Raw genomic sequence first — 25,552 nt, 5'->3', positions numbered from 1 at the left:
TTTATGTTTTTCTTTACTTTGAATACCTTATTTACCTCCTTAGGATGGGAGTAATTGAAGGAGAAAATGATTTCTGCTGATTGCTGGTAAATACCTTTTCAGCACTGAGCTCAAAAGTGAGGAAGAAAAAGAGAAACATACACTAAAACATGGCTTTCTATCATTATATAGTATTTTAGAAATTCAAATGACAGAACAAAGAGAAGGTAAAATTACTTTGAAAGGATATTTATTTTCCAAACCACTAGCATTTTATTTATATTTTTGTATTTTTAAAGCTTTTAATTCCAGCCAATATACAGCAGTATCAGTTTCAGGTGTAAAATACCATAATTTGACAATTCTACACATTATTCAGTGTTCATCAAGGTACATATACTCTTAATCCCCTTCACCTTTTCACCCATTCCCCTCCCCGGCCCCATAATCATCTCTTTCTTCTCTATAGTTAAGAGTCTATTTTGGGGCTTGTCTCTTTTTTAAAATTTGTTCATTTGTTTTGTTTCTTAAATCCACATTAGTGAAATCATATGGTATTTGTCTTTCTTTGACTTATTTCACGATATATGTATACATACATACCATATATATGTATTATATGTGTGTATAATATATTACAATACATATATGTATTATATATGTATATATTATATGTATGTGTGTGTGTGTGTATATATATATATATATATATATATATATATATATATATATATATACCCTATTTTCTTTATCCATACATGTATCAATGGACACTTGGGCTGCTTGCATAGATACAATATAATTTGGTTACTGTAAATAATGCTGCAATAAACATAGGGGGTGCATATATCCTCTCAGATTAGTGTTTTGTATTCTTTGGGTAAATACCCAGTACTGGAATTACTGGATCATATGATAATTCTATGTTTAAATTTTTGAGGCAACTCTATACTGTTTTCTACAGTGGCTGCACCAGTTAGCATTCCCACCAAAAGTAAAGGAGCATTTTTCTCCACATCCTCACCAACACTTTTTGTTTCTTTTATTTTTTATTTTAGTCATTCTGACAAGCATGAGGTGATTTCAACATAGTTTTGATTTCCATCTTCCCGATGATGAGTGATGTTGAGAATTTTTCATGTATCTGTTGGCCATCTGTATGTCTTCTTTGGAGAAATGTCTGTTTACATTTTCTGCCCATCTTTTAATTGGGTTATTTATTTTTTTGGCATAAGGTGTTTTTTTGTATTTGGATACTAACATTTTACTGGACGTGTTATTTGCAAATATCCTCTCCCAATCAGTAGTTTTGTTTTTTTTTTAAGATTATTTATTTATTCATGAGAGACAGAGAGAGAGAGAGAGAGAGAGAGAGAGGCAGAGACACAGATAGAGGGAGAAGCAGGCTCCATGCAGGGAGCTTGATGTGGGACTCGATCCTGGGACTCCAGGATCATGCCCTGGGCCTAAGGCAGGTGCCAAACCGCTGAGCCACCCAGGGATCCCTGTTGAGGGTTTTTTTTTTATATCATGAATAGATGTTGTACTTTGTCAAATACTTTTCCTACATTTTGAACAGATAGTTATTATCAAGTACTCTAACTGAGAAGAATTTGTCTTTAATTTTTACTTTTTTTTTGTCTACTAAGTCAATCTTTTTAAAAGTTACTAAGTATACATTTGAGAAGAAAACCAATTCCCAGAAGTCTTATTTATTTAAAGCAATTCTTTAGAAAGTTCTGTAACTGCATGGTCTACTTGGGTAAACACTGTGTGAAGCCCCAGGTTCAGTTGAATTGGCACCATTTCAATTCTCTGTTGACTGAAATCAGTCCACATGTTGATCCTTATACACTTGTTAGGTTTGTTATGTTCTTAACTCCTAATGATGTGAAACTGATTTAAACCATAGGTGAAAAGCTGTTAATGAATTGGACCCAGATATAATTCTGTGCATCCTGAGATAGTATAATGAAGAAAAAAAGGTATTTTATGAACTGCCTTAGAAAAGGAAGAATAGTGAAGTGAAGACCTGGAGTGTCTCTGCCTGAATTAGAATTCTGCTTTAGAATTAGAATTCTACTGCTTTCTAGATACATGGCCTTGAGAAGGTCACACAGCTTCTTTGGACCTCCTTTCCTTATCTGCCAAAAGGGGATACCAATGTAACAATACACAGAATAAACTTAAACAGGGCCCAGCATTTCACATACACCCAGCAACTACTAGCAATTATTATTTTCATTGTAAAGAATACATTGAGGACAAAGCAAATGGTCATTCCCTCTGGTAATCACTATTAATTGGTTAGAGTATATCCTCCCAGAGCATTAAATATGTAGTTTTAAGAAAAAATATTTATTTATTTATTTGAGAGAGAAAGAATGAGTGGAGGGGGGGACAGAAGGAGAGGGAGGGAGAGAGAACCTCCAGCAGTTTCCCCACTGAACCAAGCCATATGTGGGTCTCAATCTCACAATGGTGAGATCATGGCAGGAGTCAAAAGCAAAAGTTAGACAGTTAACTGAATGAGCCACCCAGGCTCTCCTGAATGTGTAGTTTTAACCAAAAAAAGAAGTATTGCAACAGAAATGTTAATGCTATGTTAGCAATGACTTGGTTCAACAAAACCTAAGTGTACAGTTTACAAGTAGTTTTTCTAAGGAAATTTGCTTCAAAACCTGGTTTCTGTATTACTTCATGGTTTCTCAGTAGTGAGAAAGATATGGGGAAAAATACAAGATTATGTAGTTACTGAAGAATTCATGATCAAATATATTTGGAATTCACACACTGTCAGTATGAATTCAATATTCATGACAAGCATTCTGGGTGAACAGCCAAACTAGGGCTGAGTTTCTCTTTAACTTCATATATATATATGTATATTGTATTTTAGAAATTGCCCTTCTATGTATTCTATTTCTGGTCATTGAGAGGAAAGCTGTTGCTTAGCAACCAGTGGTTTCTGCTTGGCTGATGTGTAAAATGCCATGCAAATAAGAGGCAAATAATTCTGTCCATTAGGAGTGTTGAGTTAACTGATTTTAACAATTAAGTTGGCTACCAACTTAATTGTTTATGGTTCCTTGTGTGAAAAATATAAAATATGAGATGGAAGCTGTATCAGATATTTACTAATTCTTTTTAAAGAACACAGATTGATTCATGAGATGTGAAATTAGTGTATAAAAAGGAATAATTCAAGGATTAAAAAATTACCTAAGTTTTGAAGAATATGTTTAACATTTCAGACAAAATATTTGCATCTTAAAACAAAAATGAAGAAAACTAAAATACGTATACTGAATTTTCAAGTTATAGCTAACAAAATAATGTTTATACCCTTATAAAACTTTCAGCATGATTTTCTTTCTTTCTTTCTTTCTTTCTTTCTTTCTTCTTTCTTTTTTTCCTTCCTTCCTTCCTTTCAATTGTATTTATTTATTTGAAAGAGAGAGAGAGAGAGCCAGAGAGAGAGAGCATGAGCAGAAAGGAGGAGCAGAGGGAGAAGCAGAATCCCCACTGAGCAGGGAGCCCAATGTGGGGCTTAATCCCAGGATTCTGGGATCATGACCTGAGCTGAAAGCAGATACTTTACTTATTGAGCCACACAAGTGCCCCTTCTTCATTTATTTAGATTTTTAGCACAGATTATTCAGTAGGAAAAGAGAGGTCACATCATACGGTGGTAAGAGATTATATGGTGGCAAGAGTCCCTTGTCTGCTGCTAAGAAATACTGACTTTAAAGCTAAAGAGTATTTATTGGAATGAAAGGATTTGGTCATGTTGATGGTGAGCTCAGGATTGATAGAATATTAGGGAATAAGTCTAAGAAATGTCCTGGACTTTTAGGCACTTCAGAATACTTCTTATGGCCATTGCTCTTTCCTTCTGTCTTAATGCTTCAAAAGTCCAGGGGACAGCACCTGATGGCTAATTCCTCATATGCCTGCTCCTTGGCTGGGGTGAATAGGGGACTGGAAAGGATCTAGTCTTTTCAACTTCCATGGATATATGCAACTGGAATTATAGGACTTAACACTACTCAGGAGACTTCTCTTTCCCAAAAATAAATCCAGGTGCTATTAAGAAGAAAAAAATGAATGTTGGAGATGTATATATGGCTATAAATATATATTTATGTGTATATGTGTATATACATACACATATATACATATATAAATAAATATATATTTGTGTGTATATGTGTATATTCATACACATATATACATATATATAAGTTATTGTGATTTTTTTCTACAACAGAAAGTTTTGCAATAAATATGCCTATAGATGAATCTTTTTCTGCATTCTCAATGTTCTTCTTAGGATAACTTCCTAAATATATTAGAAAATATATAAGACTTACTTATAGTAAGTCTCCAAGGTCTACAAATCAACTTATCTGTGACCTAATTGCTTCTGTCTTCTGATGTTCCTTATTCTAAAGTGCTAAAAAATCATCAGCTTCATATATTTACTAGTACTATAAAATTATCATTCAGTTGGTGGTATCTAGGTCATTTTAGAGAGATAATATGTAAATACAGTTAGAATTTATAAAACAGTAATGTTTGCATATTTTCATATGCAATTTAAGTTAATTTCTATGATTTGAAGACTTATTTACCTTTATACTATCGCTGAATATCAAGGACAGTGAAGAAGTCTTTGAATCACAGAAATTAAAACAAGAATTGATTAAATCAAGAATAAAATTAAACCAAGATTATTAAGTATAACTTTTTACACAATGCAGAAGCAAACCAAAAGGCAGTATGCCAAATAATTCATTTACATAACTGGATTTCTGATTCAAAGAAAAAGCTCATTAGATGGTAAAAGAGTTTGTACACATTTTTCTGGTAAAATATTTGGCTTTTACTTACTTGACTATTAATAATATTCCTTGCCCCTTAACCTAAAAAGGTTGTCTCTTTTACAATTGTCTCTTTTACAATTTGATCCATCAGTTGAACTATTTTGTTAGTGGCCAGTTAAAATAAATAATCAAGCTCCCCAAATCTTCCCTATGTATTAGGATACCAAGTCAGCTCCTAAAACAAAGTCAAAATAATAGTCTCAAACAAGATAGAAATTTGTTTCTTTCTTACAAAATAGTCAAGCTTAGGTAGACTAGGGCTGATTTGGTAGTTTCACAGTACAAGAAGGAACTAGGCTTTTTCTATTTAGTTGCTCTATCATCTTCAACATGAAGTTTTCAATTTGTGGTCTGATATGGCTGCCCTTGCAATTGCCATATATCTGCATTGCAACCGGTGGGAAGTAGAGAAGGGCAGAGGGGAGGGCACATATCCCTTTAGCTTACATATCATTGGCCAGAACCTAGTCACATGGCCATACCTAGCTGCAAGGGAGGTAAGATACATAGCTCTCAGTTCCGTAGGTAAGTTCTATTGTTATAGAATGGTAGAGTGGAAGTGTCCTGCCATATCATCTCATCACAAACTTATTACTATCTTATTGTGCTAAAACAGAAAATATCTACTTATTAAAAAAATAACAATAGCAACCCAAATGTCTACTCATAGAAACAAACCCTGGATGAAATTAAGTAGTACTATAAAATGATGAGTAAAATTCTTACAGAGTGTATTATCTACACATAAACTATTGTCTTTCAAACTATTAAGATAATGTATATTGTATCAAGGAATTAATTAACTTACTGGCCCCCAAGAGTTCTAATATCCTTAGAGAGTGAAGGATTAAGGGCATTTTATGTATAGTTCTGCCACGTTCAAAGCTTTTTTTAAATTTATTTATTCATGAGACACACACACACACACACACACACACACACACAGAAAGAGAAAGAGAGAGAGAGAGGCAGAGACACAGGCAGAGGGAGAAGCAGGCTCCATGCAGGGAGCCCAACGTGGGACTCAATCCCGGGTCTCCAGGATCACGCCCTGGGCTGAAGGCGGCACTAAACCACTGAGCCACCTTGGGATCCCTAGTTCTGTCACTTTCAGACTCCATATCATTGGCATGTTGCTGAAACCCCATATGAATGTTTCAAATGATCCTCAGAAAAAGACATGGTCTCTTATCAAAACCCTTAAAAATATATATTCCCTGTGATCCTGAAATCCTATTTTAGGAAGTTATCCTAAGGAGAACATTGAGAATGCAGAGAAAGATTCGTCTATAAGGATATTGCAAACCTTTTTGTTGTAGAAAAAAATCAGAATAACCTAAATGTCCTAAATAACCTAAATGTCCCCCAAAAGGAAAGGGTGTACACAAATTGTTATGTTCATGCAATAGAATAGCACAGCACCTTTAAAAATGATAGATGAAAAATATATTTATTGACATGGTAATTTGCTCACAACAAATTGTTAAGTGAAATATATAGATTAGAAAACAGTATGTACAGTGTTATCCAAATTAAAGCTATAAATTTTATAGTGTTATAAATTAAAGCTGTAAGTATTCTTGAAGAAAACTCACCAAAATACAAAAAATGATTATTTCTGGGTGGTGGTATGATAGGTCATTGTTGTTGTTGTTGTTTTTTTTTTGCTTCTTCATATTTTGAAAAATACTTTGAAATTAGAAAAAAAAGGACACATATCATTTGTACAATCACAGTTTTTTTTTTTTTAACATAGAAAGAAATTGAAACCTGTGTGCTTTTAATTCTCAGCCAGAATCATAATGATACAGGAAGACAAACATTTTCCCAGTCTGATCTCCAAGGTTGCTCTTGTTCTGGAGACAGTCTTTCCCCAAAGCCTCTTTGACAGTTTGCTCACCCTGGGAGCAGTCACATCTCCCAGAGACAGGGCCAGATTTTAGATGGCTTTAAAGTCCAAGAGCACAGGTTTAATTCTATAAGTAATGAGATACACTGTAAGTTTTTAAGCAATGACACAGGATAAGGATATATTTTTTCCTTTCTGTCTCAAGATTTTCTACATCATAGGTGTTTAGAAAACTGTTGTTGAATGAATAAAGGAGTGATCAGATGAGTGAGATAATGAAGAGAAGAAAGTCTATTTTGATGGCCTAGAGCAGAAGACCTGTGGAAGTACATTGACAAGATATGGCCAAAGACTGTACGGAAGAGAGGTGGTGTCTAAGCCAACTCCAGATTTGGTGTTTAGAGACCAGAAATGAATGACCAAGAGAAACTGGAAGTCAGAAGAATTAGCTTTTACTTCTGAAAGGTAATGTTATTTGGCTGTTTGTGAATAAGGAGATATGGAACATGGAGTTGGAAATGAGAGTTTGGAAGTTCAGTAAGAGTACTGAGATATTTATGGAAAATTAAGAATTATGCCACAAGTAGGCTGCCTGAAATTTGGGAGTGGATGCTTAGAGAGAAGAGGATCAAGGGATTAACCTGACCTGCATTTAGGGGGAAAGAAAATAAAGGGAGCTGATGATACAAACAGGGAGATTGGCCCGTGAGAAGGACCCTTCTGCTCCTTCCTCCATGTCTGAGATGGCTGTGCTCAAGTGCTTCTACAGCATCTTGTACACATCTATCACCAAATTCTCCCATAGAGAACTGAAAATAGTAATTGGGAAAATGTCAAATGTATCCAAAAAATTGAGAGTAAGAACATGAACACGATGTACTAGTCACCCAGTATTCAGAGTTTAATAAGTAAAGTAGAAGCACCAGGATATGTGTGGGTCTAAGTATAGGTTTCCTTAGCTATCCCAAAGTAGAGCATTCCTATGAAACCATTCACAAGCTGAAATGATGTAAAGCAAAAAAGCAATCCCATTTATTTATATGGAGAAAAAAATTTAAGAGATTTTATTTATTTAAGGGAAAGAAAGAAAGGGAGAGAGAGCAGTAGTGGGGGTAGAAGGGCAGAACTGGAGAATCAGACTACTGGCTGAGCAGGGAGCCTGATGCTGGGCTGGATCCCAGGACCCCAGGACCCCAGGACCCCAGGACCATGACCTGAGCCAAAGGTAGATGCTTAATTGATTGAGCCATCCAGGCGCCCCTGATATGGAAATTTTTTTGAGTGTTCCCAGACTCCAAAAAACAATATATTATGCTTTTCTGGTACCTTTTGCCACATGTTGCTAAAAGATGCACAAGATAAATCAGATTCTTACAGACACAGTTCAAAGCCATGGCAGCTCGATGAGTTGCTGAATGTAGTTCCCCAGGGAAGGAGCGCTCGCTGCTTGGGGTGCTCATTGCTTCTATAAAGGCTCACTGCAGAGCAAACCCTGAACATTATTTTTCCCTTTTTTTTTTCTTTTAAAAAGTGAAAATCCTCTTAGGATTTCTTTTGCTTAACCAGAACAGGTACTAATGTAGGTCTTTTCATCAAAGCAAAGTGGCATGATGTGAACTTTCAAAAGCGGGGGACACCTGTATACATATACATGTGTGTAGGTTTCTACAGTCTTGCAACTGTGGGACCTCATTCCATAGTGTCTGTAAGGCTGTTGTCCTTGCATCTGCTGCTGGGTGCCCGGGATGGGCAATCAGGAAGGGAAGAGGATTGTAAAGTGGAGAAGCAAGAACAACCTGGAGCCGGGAACTTGGAGGATGGACTGAACCTCATCTTGCCTCTCACCTCGGTAGCGTGGGTGTCCTACTCAACTCAGAGCCCATGATCAAAGAGCCAGTAGACACACCTTGCCCTGGAGTTGGAGAAGCTGAAGGAAGTTCCAGGGGTAGGTGGAACAGAGGTAGGTAGGCTGGTCACCAGCCAAGCTGGTGAATAAGCAGGTAAACAATATGTAAGGCTATAAAAATAGCTGTAACTTTGCTTCTATTCCCCCAATTCCAAACAAGAATGGGTCTGGCAGACCACTGTAACCGGAAACATAGGGGGAAGAGAATTATGGGAAATGAAGTTCAGTGTAGTCAAGTTGACACACTGCGAAACCACCACACCTCATTGCAACAATTATCATCCCCCTGCAAGCCTTATTTCATCAGTTCCTCCACTTGCTTCCTGTTACCCATCCATTTTGGAGAAAGAAAATCCTAGACACCATATCATTTTATCCACTAATCATGCTGTACTTTAAAAGCTGAGATTTTGGGGCACCTGGGTGGCTCAGGGGTTGAGCGTCTGCCTTCAGTTCAGCCCAGGGACTCCGGGATCAAGTCCTTCATTGGGCCCCCCGTGGGGAGCCTGCTTCTCCCTCTGCCTGTGTCTCTGCCTCTCTCTCTCTGGGTCTCTCATGAATAAATAAATAAAATCTTTAAAAAAATAAAAGTTGAGGTTTTCTCTTTTTCTCTCTAAACCATGAGCTTCTTGAAAAGAGGATGCTTGTCTTACTTAGCTTGCACCTCACCTATATAGGTGTCTTATAAGTTCCTTGTTGACTGAGTGACGAGTGCTTCTCATATGGATGAGTAGAAGTCTAGCAAGAACAAGTTTGATATTGTAAGCCAGTCTCTGCCCCAAGGAACTGGATTCGAGTGTTACTACCTCCATAAAGTCAGTCCTTTCTCTCTAATGCTTCCAGGTTGAAATATCCACTCCTTTGTGCCTCCACAGTGCACATTGTTCATCCTTCTACCTCAGTAGTCATATATTTTTAATTTGTTAACGTTAAATAAATATACGTTAAGTATATTTAATATATACTTTATTTTTAATTTGTTTATTGTTTACATATACTTTATTTTTAATTGTAAACAATAAATTGTTTACAATTTAATTGTATACTTTTTAAAATTTGTTTAATTTGTTATAAACAAATTTTTAATTTGTTTATAATAGAAGCTTCTATAAGCTTCTATTATATCTAAGCTTCTTAAAAAGAGAGAATCAGGCTATTTGACCTCTCTGGCTCTTATTCTTTAAAATTATCACATGTAAAACTGATAACATTGGCTTCCCTCACCAGGAGTCCTGTGAAAATTTCTCGTGAAGGGAAAGAGTAGGACTTTTCTGTTTTTATTTTTCTACTCGTAACAATTACTAATGTATAGTTTTCCTTTCTACCTAATATCTTCAAGGTCTGTGCCTGGTGTAATATACATAGGGAGTTAGAAACTCTCATCAGGACAGTGGAGGTGTTACTTTTCTCACAAGAATTATGAAAGGATTATGAGTCCTACCTTTCCCAGTAGTCAGTACTCTTGACTGCAAGTGACAAAATCTAACTTGAACCAGAGTAGACCATATTAGCTCATATAATGAAACTGCCAGGTAGCAGGAACCACAGAGCCTGGGGATTTGATGGCATAAGGAGTCCCATCTCTGTTCTAATTATGCTTTTATCTCTTTGCATGCTAACCTCGTTCTCTTAAGCCTATTTTCCTCACAGGGATGACAGAGCCCTAGCTTCTCTATCTGAAAGGAAAAGCCTCATTTCTCTAGACTTTAGTTAATAAATCCTAAGAAAGAGGCTCACATCCACGGGAAAGGTAGGAAGGAATATGGGTTATGTGAGAGGGTGCTGTGATTAGCACTTGTGAGAGCCACATAGTTGGGGTGAAGTTGAAGCAGTTCCCCCCAAAAAGTGTGATACAGAGCCATCAAAGCAAAAAACAGCTGCTGCACCTGTGCATCTGAACTGCAGAGAGAATAGAGCAGACATGAAGTGCTAAACAGCAAACAATATTCTGTTGCTAATTTTACAAATATTTAGCACAGTCCTGGGTGCCACAAAATAAATGAAAATAAACAAGCAATAATCTTTACCCTTAAGAAGTTTATAATACATGGAGGCATTAAAAGTTGCATAGATAATCATGATTCAAAAGAGAATAGTAGGGCAGCCCGGGTGGCTTAGCGGTTTAACGCCACCTTCAGCCCAGGGTGTGATCCTGGAGACCCGGGATCGAGTCCCATGTCGGGCTCCCTGCGTGGAGCCTGCTTCTCCCTCTGCCTGTGTCTCTGCCATTCTCTCTCTCCCTCTCTGTGTGTCTCTCATGAATAAGTAAATACAATTTTTTTAAAAAAAGAGAGAGAGAATAGTGTTAATCACTAAAAGCACAGGAAGTGCTATAGAAAGTTCTGTGCAGAGGGAGTGACCATACTGATTTGAACAAGAAAGACTAGGTAGTTGGTTTGGACTTCATGGAACATCAGGGTTCTGATAAGCATAGATGGAACTTTGGAGAGGCAGGTGCTTACCCCTGTAAGCATCTGTGATTGATTTATCTTGTGCATCTTTTAGCAAGATATGGCCAAAGGTACCAGAAAAGCCTAGCATATTATTTTTTAGGTCTTGGAATACTCGGGGTTCTGATAAGCATAGATGGAGCTTTAGCAGATAATTCATGTAGCTAAAACTTCATGTGGAAGTCTCCTACTTGGGAAGGGTGTGCAGAGGGTGTTTGGGGACCTGCAAGGAGTCTAGCTACAAGCTGGAAGAATGATATAAAGTCATAGTATGATGGCCCTTGACTGCTGAGCTAAGGAATGTGAACTAATAAATCCTATGCTTTCTCTCACCAATGGGAGCACCAAATGAATCCATGGAAGAAAAAAAAATTGATCTCTGGATATGTCTCACTGCAGAGCTCGATTAGTGAGAAGAAAGCCTGGCACTATCTGAAGGAGAAACAGGTAGCAGCTGCACTGTTACTGTCAACATGTCTGATGTTAGACTAGGTACAAAAGGCCTACAAAAAGTTGATGACCGGGACACCTGGGTGGCTCAGTGGTTGAGCCCCTGCCTTTGGCTCAGGGCGTGGTCCCGGCTCCAGGGATGGAGTCCCACAATGGGCTTCCTGTGAGGAGTCTGCTTCTCCCTCTGCTTATGTCTCTGCCTCTCTCTCTCTCTTTCTCTCTCTCTCTGTGTCTCTCATGAATAAATAAATAAAATCTTTTTTTAAAAAGTTGATGACCTATTGTTTGGGGGGGGAATGAAATAAGAAGATAATTTTAAAAGCACTGGATAACATAATCTAGTGGTTCTCAGAGTGTGAGCTTGAGACAAGCGGCAGCAGCGCCTGGGAATTTGCTAATAGTTCAAAATCTTAAGCCTATTTCCCACTTACTGTATAGAAACTCTAGGCTTGGGTTTTAGTAATATGTGTTTTATTTTTATTCATCTGTTTGTTTTTAAAGATTTTATATATTTATTTGAAAGAGAGAGCACAAGCAGGGGGAGTGGCAGAGGGACGGGTAGAGCAAGCTCCTGGCTGAGCAGGGAGTCGAATGTAGGACTCGATCCCAGGACCCCAGAATCATGTGAGCTGAGCTGAAGCAGATGCTTAACCAACTGAGCCATCCAGGCACCCTGCAGTATGTGTTTTAGTAAATCTTCCAGATGATTCTGATAAATGCTAAAGTTTGAGAACTTCGGTGTACTAGGTTGAAAATGACACCCCGAAAGATCTATGTTCTAATCCCTGGGACCTGTAAATGTTACCTTATTTGGAAAAAAGGTCTTTACATATGTGATTAAAGATTTTGAGAGAAGAGATTATCTTGGATTATCTGGGTAGGCCCTAAATGCCTTCACAAGCATCCTCATAAGAGAGAGACAAGTTATGCCAAAGAGGAGGTTGTCCTGTGCCCAGAAGGAGGGGACTGGAGTGAAGCATCCAGAAGTGAAGGAATGCTCACAACCAAAGAGAAGCTGGCAGAAACAAGGAATGGACTCCTCCTCAGAGCCTGTGGGTAGAATGTGGGGTAGCCTTGCAGACACTTTGATTTCCGTTTGATGAAATGGATTTCAAACTTCTAGTGTCTAGAACAGTGAGACAACAAATTTTTGTGGTTTTGGGCTACCAAGTTTATGGTAATTTGTTATAGCAGCCACAGGAACTAATACACACTAAAATAAGAAAAATCTGTAGGATAAGATACTTAAAAATTCACTAGATTCTTAAAATAAGAAAATGTACTTGCTATTATTTTAAAATTCTAAAAATAGTTGTTCTTTTGTGTTTAGTAAAATTTGCCACATCTAAAATATTTTCCTAACACAGTCTGCTATTGAGAGTTAAAGTGTAATAATTTTCATAATGTTAGCATCCAAGATGGCTTTTATATACCTTGATTTTCCTATGATAGCTAATCCTGCAGGAAATGAAACAAATTCTGTTGGGTTGAAGAAAAAAAAAAAAAACAGGAGACATTTTGCTTATATATTTGCATGAGTTATAGAACTGTAATAAATCTTCCTTTATGGATAAGAAAATGTTCTTAGAAAATAATAGCAACATTTATTTTTGGGCAATGCTTCAGAATAAATATGAGATTTTCTATCTATAATTATGCTGCTTGATAAAGTATGTAAGCTCTTTTAAAAATACCCAGAGGATCATAATACTTGTAATAATGTACTTCTCTTGTGTACAGTGCTTCTCAGATCACTTTCATATATATATACATGGTAATCCCCCCTTATCCACGATTTCGCTTCTACAGTTTCATTACCCATCATCAATGGGTCAGGAAGCAGATGATCCTCCTCCTGATGAATCATTGGAAGGTCAATAATACCTAACTTTACATCACAATGTCTGTGTCATTCACTGCTTCTTGCGTCATCTCATCCGATAAGATAGTTTGAAAGAGAGAGAGCACTTTAACTTTCATTACATTTATTGTTATAATTGTTCTATTTTATTATTAGTTATTGCTTTTAATCTCTCACTGTGCCTAACTTATAAATTAAACTTTATTATAGTTGTGTATGTATAGGAAAGCATATAAGGCTTGGTATTATCCACGGTTTCAGGCATCCACTGAGGGTCTTGGAATGTGTTCCCTGCAGATAAGGGGGAAATACTGTATTCCCATTTAATCCTTGCAACTACTGATGAGCTGTGAGAGCAGGTATTTTTATTTTTATTTTTTATTTTACAAATAGGAAATAGTAATGCTCACAAAAGTTAAGTGACTGGCTTAAGGTCACAAAAAGGTTAGCTATTGGATTTGAGATGAGAGCTACCAAAATCTGTACTATGCTATTTCCAGGGATCTGGGTTTTCTTAGCTGTCCTCATCAAGACGTATTAGTATTTGTGGTTAACTATGCTATGGTTAATTACACTGTAGTTTAAAGGTCTTGTGGTCTGTCCATCTGACAGACATTAGCTAAGCATCTATTGCATGTCTAGAACTGTGGCTAGTTAATACAGGGTCCTTTGTAGAAAGCACTAGACACAGTCCTTGCCCTCATAGAATGCACATTACTTTTTGAGAGGAATACCTAGGTAAATGAAATGACTGGTGGGAGAAAGAATAAAATCAAAGGCTACAATCTGGGAGACTTTATGCAGAAAATCTTGAAGAATGGATCTGATTCAGAGAGGTGAAATGTGGAAAAACATTCCAAGAGCAACTGGATGTGTGTGTGCGTGCGCGCGTGCGTGCGTGTGTGTGTGTGTGGTGGGATTGAGAGGGAAGGAGCAAAAGTGTAGAGGCTGAAACAGTATGTGGACCTGGGGAAAGTGATCACCTGAACTATCAGAAAGAAGCACAAGGTTGTGTGCTGAACAATAGAAGCTAGACTTCTCGGTGCCCACCTATCCTCAGAGTTACACAGCAGCTGAGAATCTTTAATATTTCCAGTGAGCATTGCACCCTAGAAAAGTAATGGAAAATCCATACTGATATCTAAGAGTTAAAACACAACTTAAAAATCTCTTTTTCATTCTGTTCAATTCTCCTATTCTAGTCCTATGGATATAGCTCCTGGGAACTCACAGCTCTGCTCCTGTGTTTTCTGAGGGTCACAGGTGTTTGTGTGTGTGTTTATGTGTCTGTGAGTGTGCTTATCCATGTGTGTAGGTGTGTGTAAATGTATTTGAATACTGGGTCATAAAGTTCCTCTTAGGAAAATGTTTTCGGCATGCAAGGTGAAGACATAATCTGCAAATAGGGAAACCAAAGTAACACATAATAAAGTAATAGAATTTAGGAGAATGGGTTAACGGGAGAAAGAGGGGAAGGGAGGAAGTAGAGAAGGAAGGTAAGAACAGAGGAGAGCAGAGCCTGAGGAGAAAGAACAGCAGGTAAGAAACCTTTGGGAGCGAGGGCAGTTGAAGGGCTTTTAAGAACAGGGCTTTAAAAAAAGTACAGGGCTATTTAATTTTACTTTTAACTAATTTTTGGTGCTTCCATGTATATCGTCACCATTGCTTTGGATCTTGCACAAAAGTTAGTCAGACCCAGAGCCTTGAGTCAGTGACACTTGGGAAAGCACCAGTGAGGTATGTGTGTGAAGGAAGCAGGGTCATGTCTAGCATGAGGCAACAACCACGTAGCTCTCGTGCAATGGCACAGTGGATGGCAGACCAAAATAAGTTGCGCCACTGATGACAAAGAGAAATCTAGGTACATTGTCCTTCTTCCCCCCAACCCCTGGAGAAACTGTGAAGGATATTGACTTTCCATTTTATGGAGCTTGGAGTTCCTGCCAATTTCATGTGAACCATACAGGACATGGTAACCCCACTTATATGTGGGTTACACCAGCTTGTGGTCAGTCACAGAGACACTTCAGTCTCTGTTTCTTTGAGTTCCTCTGTCATCAAGGAAAGGCATTTCTGTGTGCTGAAAATCACCAGGCAAGTTAGCCAGCTCTTGGAGGAGGAGATAGAGTTAAATTGGCTAAGAGTAGAGTCTCCAGAGGGTGACTCAGGTTTGGCTTCTCCTGGCTCCAGAGCCTATTTTCTGTTTACCAGGGGATTAATCATGGTTTCCAAATTGGTCTGCCAGGACGCCAGCAGGACTGGTTAAAGAAAGCAGAGGTGCTGAGCTTGGGGTTTTTCCATGCTCTGGTCAGTGATTCTCAGCAGAAAAGTGAAAGGATGGGATTCTTCCTTTCTAGCCTCGCAATGAGTTATTGAGGGTCCTGTAACTCATCTGATTCTGGTCACTTGTCCCAGAATAAACTCACCAGATTTATAGCAACTGAGATGAGATGCCTGCCTTCTTTCTTTTTTTGGTCAGCAAGAGTGAATTTGTAGTGTTTGATTAACCAGATATTTGATTTAATTCACCCTAGGAACTATTTAATAAATAACCAACATGTGCTAGGCGACAGAAGACTGGTATTTGTAAGGAAATCAGAGAAATTTGGAAATACATAGAAAATAAATAAATAAATAAAGGGATGAATGGATGAATGAATGAACACATACATACATACATAAATCTTTAATCCATAGAATGGGTTTGAGCATTTTTGCCATATTCATTAGAACCCTCTTAGGACATGCTTTTTCATATATTTATATATAAGCAATGCATCAACGTAATCTTCTTGCACTTGACAATGATATCATGGAAGAAGCCTTTTTAGAAGCAATAATGGCCTTGCTCTCATGTGTTGGGTTGTTTACCATAGGAGGTGGTTTGATTGCTTTGCACTGTTACTACTTCCACAAGTACCAAGGCAGATCCCATTTTCCCAATAAAGGCAAAGAAGCTCTTGAAAACACCAGGGATCAGTTTTAAACGGAGAACATATTTTTCAATTAGCTGAAGTTACTTCATGTAATTTCTGATAATTGTGCTTCCGAATTTAATATATAGGTGTTTATCCTTATATTGACAAGAATAATCTCTAGCTGGGGAAGATTGTACTAACCTCACAAAAAAGATTTATATTGTGAAATATATTGGTAAAAGGAAACCTGTGACTGGTCTATTGAGGTATTTTCTGCTTTATCAGCTTTTTCCTTCAAAGTAGTAAAAAAATTAAGATAAAGAAACAGCTTACCATATTGTAACATTACTTTTTGGGTCTGGATTAGTCTGCATCTGTTCGACTACTTACATTTGCAACACATAGGGACTAGCATTATTGTGATATATGCTGTGATTAGAACTTAGACAGATAGACAGACAGACAGCAATGAAGTACTCTTGCTAACTTAGTCTTCAAACCCCACTGATGCCCGAAATCCCCCTTACTCCATAGAGTTGGGCATAGTCCCTTTCAGCAGTATTTTGTGCGTGTGCTCCAGATAGTAATGCTATCATAAGGAGCACCAATCATGGCAAGTGTGGCATATTCAAGGAGCATGCTTTCTTCTTTGCTCTGTGCCTTTCATCAGCGCTTATTATTGGGCAAGAATGGTGATAACCAAAAGTCCATTTTTTTTAAAGATTTTATTTATTTATTCATGAGAGACAGAGAGAGAGGCAGAGACACAGGCAGAGAGAGAAGCAGGCTCCATGCAGGGAACCCGATGTGGGACTCGATCCCAGGTCTCCAGGATCACACCCTGGGCTGCAGGCGGCGCTAAACCACTGAGCCACCTGGGTTGCCCACCAAAAGTCCATTCAATATTTCCAACTGACAAGATAAGAAAGAGCAATAGTGGTAAATGTTGAGATAATCATTCTCACACTCTCTTCTGGATCTAACTTAATGCTTGCAGAGGTCAAGCATGCTGAGCAAGTAAGCACAAAACTGGCACATAAACTTAAATTTCTGACTCTGGGATTGACAGTTACAGAGTCTAACTTCCAACCACTCTGTGGACTTCCTGAACCTTGGGCCTCTGTGATGATCAAGTGAAGGGAGGATGGAATTACATCGAAGTTAGAAGGCTGGGATGCCTGGGTGGCGCAGCGGTTTGGCGCCTGCCTTTGGCCCAGGGTGCGATCCTGGAGACCCTGGATCGAATCCCACATCGGGCTCCCGGTGCATGGAGCCTGCTTCTCCCTCTGCCTGTGTCTCTGCCTCTCTCTCTCTCTCTCTCTCTCTCTCTCTCACCGCGTGCCTATCGTAAATAAAAGAAAAAAAAAAAAAAAAAAAAAAAAAGGAAGGCTCCTGGGAAGCTTACCTTAGAAACTGTAAACTGGGGTGTTTTAATCATGCTGTTTGGAAAAGCGCCAAGAATTGCACCATCTATGGAAGAGGCAGTGTCCATGGAAGCAATAGTTAAACAGAATTATTCGGTTAAGGCATAACTTTTTAAAAATCATTTTGGAATCTAGAGTTGGAAAGGCTTTAAAGGTCATCTGATCTACCTCCCCATTTGCTGTAAGAACTCCTCTATAGCATCTCTCAAGAGTTACCATCCACTTTCTGCTTAAACACCTAGCATGACATGGAATACACGTAAATACCCATTTTAGTAGTATTTCTAGGCATGTTCACATATTCCCCTCACATATTTATAATCACCTAGAAACATCCCTTTCAGTATGGTAGCCACATAACCTTTTCCTTCTAGATTATCCTATATTGTGCAAAAGTGCATGTTAGATACTCTAAGAGAGTACAGGATAGAATAACATATAATAGAATCCTGGCTTGAAGGACATTTCAGTCTAGTGGATGAATTTAGGCACAAGACGCACTCTGCCTGGGAGTAATAATCAAGAAAATTTCAAAGAAGAGATGCTAAGTGAGCTTAGTGTTAAAGTGTGGGTAAAATTGGAAAGTCTTTTCCAAGAATGGCCTAGAAAATAAGTAAAATTCTATCACATGGGAGAATAATGCAGTAGAAGTCAGGTTACTTGCTTAAGGACTCTATTTCCCAGAAGACAGCAAGGGAGAGTTTTACATTAAAGGACTTGTTTTTGGAAATGTAGATTATTGTACCCTTTGATTTTTCAAAGATGATGTTAGTAGTTCTCTTTTCAACAGAAGGTTCCTACTAAATCATATTTCCTGTTTCCAGTGTTATTTTATACTGAATAGAAGAAAGGAAGTAAATAGAGTTGCAGAAAGCAACCTTAAAACATATTTATCTAGAAAAAAGTATCCAAAGGAGACATTTTAAAGGTACTTTTATTCAGATTTTTTTTAAAAAAAGGAACAAAAAAGCAAGTAGCCCAGATATTGTTCTATAGAATACAAATGCCATCTACTTATAGAGCAGAAGTTTGAAGTCTGAGGTTTTTTGATTTGCATTCTCTGGATGTGCCATATGGGTTACTCACTGCCTGAATGTAAGCTCTTTTGTGCATCTCCCCCTTCCCTGGGCTAGTGCACGCCCAGATCTGCTATGTCTCTTTGGGCTTGCTTACTGAACACAGAGGAGGGATATGGTCAGTGGCTAAGCCATGGGATAGAACACTGCCTCTTCCACTACTGACTCACAAGGTGACTGGGCCAGCTCACTTCCCCTTCTGATGTTTCTGTTCCTTTGTGTATAATGGACACATAGCAATCTTCACTTCATTCCACGGAAATAAATGTGTATAATGTGTATATTTCTGAGTGGGTTTTTTTTTGAGGTAAGAATGGGAAGGAGAGTAGGCAAAGCAGAGAATCACTTTCAATTCTATTACTGTTGCACCAACGACACTCATGGAGTATTCCATCAAGGATAAATAACAGTTTTCTCAATGTTGCCTTGTTCATTACAGGGTAAGAACAAAATCTTGGGCTGACCAACTTATATCTCCATGTTGACTCACTTCCTTACCTTCCTCCTGTAGCTAGAGCAAAAGGGCCAGGTGCCAGAGGGCTTATTTTGCCTTCCCCAAACAGGGTTGGTGTTTTATCCTTGAGTTCAGTGTACAAGATAGATTCTCACTCTTCCACAGAGAGATGCATTGCTTTATGCTACAGACTGTTTATTATAGGATGAGTTTGGTAATATTAACTATTTGGAAACATGTCAAATTTCTGCCCTAGTTGGAATTAATATTGCAGGAGAATTTCTTCTTTGTTTTGAGTTGACTTCTCAGCCTGGTGAAATAAGAAGAGCATAAGAATAAGAAAAGATTAAGCTTCCTATTCTGGTTGTGCCCCTAATTAACTTTGTGCCCCTAATTAACATGTGACTTTGGGCAAATGGTACTCTAAAGTCCTACTAGCTTATGACCTGGCCATGTGGGGTGTCAGTTTTGCCATGTCTAATATTTTAGAATCAGATGAGTAATTTTTATGATCTAAATATGGAGTTCTCTAACAATTTCAGTAATCTATGATACTGTTGCTTTACATGACTTGTTTTTAGTCTTTTCCTGAGGAATTTATAGCAATAATTATCTACTTTTGAGAATTAATTTGAAAGATGAGCATATGAAGGTTAAACAGAAATAATACATTTTAAATATTTAAAATTATAACTTGCCTTTTTAAAAAGATTTTATTTATTTTATATGAGAGACAGAGAGGGAGCGTGACCTGGGCTAGAGGCAGAGGGGGAGAGAGAGAGAATAAAGCAGAGTCTGTGCTGAGCACAGAGCCTGACATAGGGCTCGATCTAATGACCCTGAGATCATGACCTGAGCCAAAATCAAGAGCCAGTCACTTAACTGATGGGATCACCCAGGCGCCCTGTAACTTGTCTTTTCTAGCAAAATATTTGACTATGTATTTTTAGCAGTTTGATTAATGGTCTGCATAACCTGGGCCACCTGCTTAGCTCTTCAGTCCTCAGATTTCTCTTTATACTCTGTTCTTTAGTGACTGTATACCTGTGGCTTTAGATACCATCTATTCCTTGATTCCAATAGATTTACATATCCAGCTCAGGCTTCTCTCCTAAAATCCAGACTCCTGTTCTACCATCAGTGACATCCTCATTTGGATTTCTAGTAGAGATCTCAGACTGAACAGGTCCAGCATGGAATCCCTGATCTCCACTGCCTCCCAGATTGCCCCGCAGCCCCTGCTTCTCCCCATCAGAGTGCGCAGCAACTCAGACCTTCCGCTTGCTCACAGCACAGTTTGGTCTCTTGCTCTCATAATCCACTAAGTGTCTCCTAATTGGTCTTCCTGCTTTCTGCCCTCGTTCTGCTATGAATCATTTCCCAAACAGCAGCCAGTGTGATCCACTTATAAACAAAGTCAGAAATCATGTCACTGCTCTGCCCAAAGCTCCTTAACTGATCTGAGTTAGTAATTGATTCTCGATCACTCAGAGCACAAGCAGAAACTCGATTTCATCTGTGCTCCTCTCCCCTTGATCATGAGGCCCTGCCCCATCCCTTTCCCTGGAGCTTCCCAGTTGTTCGTTCCTGAGGTCTTTGCATTTGCTGTTTCCTGTTCTTGTCCTGTGATGTTCTTCCTGTAGATATTCTTACGCCCCATTGCCTCGCCTCATTCAGGTTTTTGTTCAAATGTTATATTGTTTTTTATTTAAAGATTTTATTTATTCATGAGAGACACAGAGAGAGGCAGAGACACAGGCAGAGGGAGAAGCAGGCTCCCTGCAAGGAGCCTGATGAGGGACTTGATCCCAGGACCCCAGGATCATGACCTGAGCCAAAGGCAGATGCTCAACCACTGAGCATGCCCCTCAGATGTTATATTTTTACGTGTTCTTTCCTGAACTGCTTCCCCGCCCTGCTTCTGTTTTCCCCCATCACCTTTCTCTACTTTTTTCTCCATGATTCTTGTTACCACATAATACCGGGATTTTCCCCCCTTGGCACTATTGACATTTTGGAATAATTCTTTGTTGTTGAGGATGACTCTGTGTTTTGTAGGATGTTTAGAAGCATCCCTGGCTTCTTGTCCACTAAATACTAACAACTCTTTTCTTCTTCCCAGTTTTGACAACCAAAAAGATCTCTAGACATGGGAGATCTTCACCTATTTATTTAACTCCCTTCCCCACTGCTAGAATATAACCTCCATGAGATCAAGAATTTTTGTCTCTGTTATTCACTGCTATACTGTGAGCACCCAGAAGAGAGCTCGCTGCATAGTAAGTGCTTAGCAAATAGCTAATGAATGAATGAACAAATGAAATGGGCTCCTACCTTGTGCCTCTGTCCTCCTTAAGCTATAATCATACTGGCCTTCCTTCTGCCTCTTTTACATCCTGAGCTCAGGCTCAACGTCCCATCTTTTTCTCTCAGTTCCTGCTTCTGGAAAGCTCTATCCACAAGTCATCACAGGGAGGACCCTGGGTCCCTACTTGAAAGTAACTTGCTCAGAGAGGCCTTCCCTGATGGCTCCTTCCAACATGCCTCTCCCTGCCGGCCAGAGTTACTCTGCATCACATTACTGTGATTTAGTTTCCTCATTACATTTATCTCTGAAACTATTTGTTTCGTGTATGTTGAATTATTCCTTACATGGTGAATTTCTGTCTTTCTCTCTTAAAAGAATGCTTTCTGAGCCTCAACTTATCTGCTTTGTCATGGTAGCCTCATAATGAGAATATTTCCAGGCCCCTAGTTTATGTGCAGATTGAATAAATAAGCTCATCTCCTAAGCAATTTCAGCCGGGATGAGATTCTCAGTAGTTAGGAGTTAAGGGTTGTGTCTGTCAGGGTTCAGTTGCAAAGAATAGAATCCATTTTAGCCGGCTTAAACAGAAAGGGATTAACTACAGCATGTGGCTTACAGAATCCCTGAGAGGGCTGAAGAAACAGCTTCCAGGTTGAGCTTTCAAGAACAACCTGGAAAGCCACACACGGACTGGACCACCAAGGGAGAGACTGTCCTTTGTTCAGGAGACCTCTCTCCTGCTGAACTGGGAAGCTGAGGTGCCAGCTGCTGGCTCTGAGACCAAACCACCAGTGTCAGGATCACAAAGCTAGCACGAGAAGGTCAGCACCATCAGGAGCTGTCAAGATCAGGAAACTGCCCCAGAAAAACCAGGTACCGCTACCTCAGCGTTGACCAAAAGAAAGAGCTAAGCGACCAAAGCTTGTCCTTCAGCCTACTTGATCCTCCAGCTCTTGTGCTTTTCTTCTGATTAATGAAACAAATTAAAACTAAAACCCTGGCTGCTAAGAGGTCTGGGAGATGTGGCTTTTTGCTTTCCAGTCTCTGCTGCTCAAGAAGGCACTTTGGAAGGAGGTTAGAATGGATGCTGAGGGTCAGTCCACCTATAACACAGGTGTGGTGACAAGGCAGGATGGAGAGACGAGTGATAAAAAAGTAGATGAATCTTCAAGTTTACATCTGCCAGGCAATAAGGTCATACTAAAAATCCAGCCAAATAGTAGAGAGTCTCTTGTACACAGTCCTGATGTGGAGTGTTCACACCACTTCAGAAATAATTACTTTCCCCCAAAGTTGCAGGAGCATGTTTGTGACCATGAATAGCATCACGGTCCTAAAGCATCAGTCTCAGACAGACCAGGCTCAGGAAAACCATGATCTGAGATCTCCTGGAGAGTAGAACTCTTGATACCTTGCAACTTGAAAAGTGTGCGATTGCTCAGGCTGAGCACTGTTTTCAGAGCTGGCCATGTTAGAGCAGTGGTTAAACTCAAGTCTTAGAAAAGGCTTAAATGGCACAGAATCTCAGATTATCAGTTTTTGTGTTGGCTAAGCAAGAAATCCATTACTTCTTTTTTATTATTTGAAATCCATAAAGGTTTATTTATTTGAATGAATCCATTCTTATAAAATATATTGTGTACATCAATCATCTCACACAATGCAGTGAATATATGTGTATTATTTAATTCATTTTATTGGAAGAATAAAACCCACAAATTCTTATTATTAACTTTACACCAGCATACTTTTCAAGATTTAAAACCTCATTGCTCTGATAGATGTATGTCATTGGTTTATCTATTTTACACACTTAAAAATCTAACTTTAAATAGAATCAGTATGAAGTGATAACTGGGGAGTCTTTGCTCAACTAAAAATATCGAGATAGAGAAAAACCTGAGCAAGATTTTAGAATATGCTTTATCACTTTTATTTTTTTTCACATTTAGGAAACTTAAAACTGTCTACAACTTTTAAATTCTTCCTTTTAACTACTTCATATTTAAAGATAGCTGAAGAATTTCTTCCACTCTTTCCAATTTTCCTCGTGAAGAACTTTTTAAACAGCTTCTCTTTTTGAGTACCTGCTGGGGACTGGGCCTTGAACATTCTCTTGTTTAATCCCCATGGCTTCCCTTTAAGGCATAGATATTATTTCTGTTATGCCAACGTGGACAATGAGGCTCAGGGAATTTGCTTGTTCAAAGACACCTGGCTAGGAAGAGCTGGGATCACAAACTGGGATTTGACTGCATATCCTCCCAACTTCAAAGCTTACTCCTTCTTCTGCAACATTTATTTATTTATTCATGCCTTTATTCATTTATTCAGTTAATGCTGCTCCAGTGCTTACTATGGGCCAGACATGTACTGTTTGCTGGGATTAAAATGGTGAGCCAAAAAAGGGGCACTATCCCTGCCTTTGTGAAGCTGAGAATCTCTACTCCCTCCAGGTTAGTTGCTTATTCAGGATTTAAATAGATTTTTTTTTAAAGATTTTATCTGTTTATTCATGAGACACACACACACACACAGAGAGAGAGAGAGAGAGAGAGAGAGAGAGAGGCAGAGGGAGAAGCAGGCTCCACGCAGGGAGCCGGACACGGGACTCGATCCTGGATCTCCAGGATCACACCCTGGGCCAAAGGCGGTGCTAAACCGCTGAACCACCCAGGGTGCCCTATTCAGGATTTATAGATGAGGATTAACTTCCTGCAAAAATAGACAAGAATGTAAAGATGACCTCTTTGAAGGTTTTATGTAGGAGATGACCATTTTATAAATATTCCCGTGTGAAAGAATATTAAAATTGATTGCCAGCCCCAGGTTATATGTGTTTGCCTAGAGTCCTTGATGACTTCAAGATTAATGAAGCACAGAAATTAATTAGAGAGGCTGAAACTCAAGAAATCCCTGGTGAGGAAAATAAGGTTTATCTGATTTTTATATGAGGCAGAAGCAATGACAGAAATTGAATTCCTGTCACAAAAGATCAAATATTTGAAACATGGTTTAATAATGTTTCTGGGGTGCTAGCAGCATGAGCACATAGGAAAACACCGCCGGATTTTAGTAAAAGTGCTAAAGTCACCAGCCATCAGCTAGAAATGATAGAACCTAGTATGTACATCAGGACTTCGGTGCCTAGCAGTCCAGTTGGTCATGTACTGGGTGTGGAGGGTCAGGTCTATTAACAGGTGGGAATATTCTTCACTTCTACACATAAAAATATGTTTTCTTCTATTGGTAGGTCTTTTGTTTTGCCCCTTATGAGAGAGACAGAGATAGAAGGAACATTTCACTTTTTTCTTTAACACAGGAAAAGCAATAGCCCCAGAGCAGTGATGAATGGCTGGTGTTCAGCCTCTGGGGAAGTAGCGTGGAGTGCCAAGGCCTGTGGGACCCTGGAAATAACATGACTTACCTAATGGGGCAGCGATTACTCAGCTCCTGCTGGTTGTTGCCACGAAAGAGGACCACTTGGTGCCAGACATTTCATTTTTTTTAAAGAGAAGCCAAGAAATCTGGATTTTTCTATGAAACCACTTGGTATTTATATCTTGGCAACTAATTAAAAAAAAAAAACTTCTCAGGCAAACACTTTTATTTTTAAAAATATTGTATTTATTTGTTTATTTATTTATATATATATAGAGAGGGACAAAGAGAGAGGGAGAGAGAATTCAAGCAGACTCCATGCTGAGGGTGGAGCCCAGTGTGGGACTCGATCCCACAACCCTGAGATCATGACCTGAGGAAAAATCAAGAGTTGGACACCCAACTAACTGAGCCACTTGGGTCACCCCTTGGGCCAACATTTTTAATTAGGTGACCAATCATCCAGGTTTGTCTGGGACTGAGGAGTCTCCTGGAACATGGGTCCTTCAGTGCTAAAACTGAGAGAGTTCTGGACACACTAGGATGTTTGGTCCTTCTAGAATGTGGAGGATAAGGAAAATATCTCTGTAGGCTGAACAAAGTCTGTAGG

General features: G+C 38.8%; 1 long non-coding RNA gene across 1 annotated transcript in view; it reads left to right on the top strand.

The window, feature by feature from the left end:
- The window catches only part of LOC140635761 (uncharacterized), a 54,463-nt gene that overhangs the window by 2,516 nt on the left and 26,395 nt on the right, over nt 1-25,552 (top strand). The window contains exon 2 of the long non-coding RNA XR_012033099.1: nt 6,920-7,179. This is a non-coding gene — a long non-coding RNA (uncharacterized lncRNA). The remainder of the gene's footprint in view (nt 1-6,919; nt 7,180-25,552) is intronic.

The sequence above is a fragment of the Canis lupus genome, chromosome 6 (genome assembly GCF_048164855.1).
Source record: "Canis lupus baileyi chromosome 6, mCanLup2.hap1, whole genome shotgun sequence".
In the NCBI taxonomy this organism is placed as follows: domain Eukaryota; kingdom Metazoa; phylum Chordata; class Mammalia; order Carnivora; family Canidae; genus Canis; species Canis lupus.
Note: the sequence above shows the minus strand (reverse complement) of the source record. Positions and strands in the feature narration are given on the sequence as shown.